This window comes from Notechis scutatus, chromosome Z, assembly GCF_049901735.1.
Source record: "Notechis scutatus isolate UNSWTSFEM ecotype Mainland chromosome Z, rNotScu1.2, whole genome shotgun sequence".
Taxonomy (NCBI): domain Eukaryota; kingdom Metazoa; phylum Chordata; class Lepidosauria; order Squamata; family Elapidae; genus Notechis; species Notechis scutatus.
This window is the reverse complement of record NC_142025.1, coordinates 17,285,690-17,287,466: the sequence shown is the minus strand read 5'-3', so window position 1 is coordinate 17,287,466 and position 1,777 is coordinate 17,285,690.

The following is a 1,777-nucleotide window of genomic DNA, read 5'->3' as shown; positions in this document are numbered from 1 at the left end:
CATTACTGGTTTTCCAGAACCTGTCAGAACTGGCTGAATACCACCTCTGGTCTAAGTGATTTTCCTAGTGCTATGACTAAATTAAAAAGTCTAGTTTTAGTGCTGATATGTCAACCCTATAGCCATCTTATGTGAGAGTCGATGAGTAGGCTGTGGAAATAGGAGTGGGGAGGTGAAGATAGTGTGGGTTGCATAATCATAACAACATTCTTTCCATTGGGAGCCAAGGATGTTTAGCCTGCACCTGGGAAGGTGTGATAGAAGTTGACTGAAGTTGGGATGCTTTGATTGGACCATGTGATACAGATGTGGCTACAGGGGAAGGAACTTTGGTTTTACTTTGGGTGGGGAAAACACAGAGCTTCAGATTCAGGTTTTCAGGTGCCAATATGACATCTTCAATAAATGTGTGCTTTGAGGAAGATACCTGCCTCAGAGTTTTAATCTGTTGTGGGGTGTTACTTGGAACCCTGACATGATGTGGGTTGCATGTAAGAACTTTGGGTTGAGCTTGTTTCACAATTCATTTGTTTGTATTCTTGGCTGTCTTCCAAAATACCATACAGTTATATGTGGTTTAAAGCAGGGGTTTTCAACCTTGGCAACTTTAAGACTTGTGGAACAACTCCCAAAATTCATCAGCCAGCAAAGCTTCTGGGAGTTGAAGTCCACAAGTCTTAAAGTTGCCAAAGTTGGAGATCCCTGGTTTAAAGCAAGCCTTATTTAATTATTTGTTTGTTTGTTTGTTTGTTTAGGCTGCCCATCTCACAGAATATCTGATATTAGCACAATTGAGAAAGTCCAGAAATATTTCACAAGAAGAGTTCTCCACTCTTCTACTCGTTGTAGAATACCTTATGCCACCAGACTTGAAATTCTAGAACTAGAAAACCTTGAATTACGCCGTCTTCGGTCTGACAAGCATGGTATATAAAATCATACATTGCAATGTCCTACCTGTCAATGAATACTTCAGCTTCAACCATAACAACACAAGAGCACACAATAGATACAAACTCAAAGTAAACCGCACCAAACTTGATTGCAGGAAATACGACTTCAGCAATAGAGTAGTCAATGTCTGGAATACTCTACCCGACTCTGTAGTCTCTTCCCCAAACCCCAAAAACTTTAACCTTAGACTGTCTACCATTGACCTCACCCCTTTCCTAAGAGGTCTGTAGGGGGCGTGCATAAGCGCACCAACGTGCCTACCGTCCCTGTCCTATTGTTTCTCTATTCTTTTATTTTTCTTATATGTACCCATCTCATGTATTCACAACTATGTATACACTTATACTTATTATCTTGTAAACAATTGACAAATCAAATAAATAAATAAATAAATAAATAAATATGACCCTGGGTACTGTGTAATCACAAAAAATGTCACAGCTGTCGTTGTTGTTTTTTTAAAAAAAAACACCTTAAAATATAAATAAAAGCAAGATTGTGAGAGAAGAACTTCTATTTAAATACAGTATAACCATCGCACAAGCTCCCCATGGGATCCTCAAGGCTGCTGGAGTAACCACATTTTTAAAACCTTCTGAAATGCTAATAGTGATGAGGCTAACCTCATCTCAGGTAAATGAGGTAAGGGAATCACATCAGAAAACATAAGCCATCTGGGTTCCATTAGTTGGAACTCTTTTGCAATAAAAGTTTCAATTAGCTAAAAGTCCCAAATAGGATTGCCTACTGTTTTGAAAAATAAAATCAACAAGGTATGGCTTTTTGTTCATCCACAAAGACAGAGGAAACTTGGATGATGGAA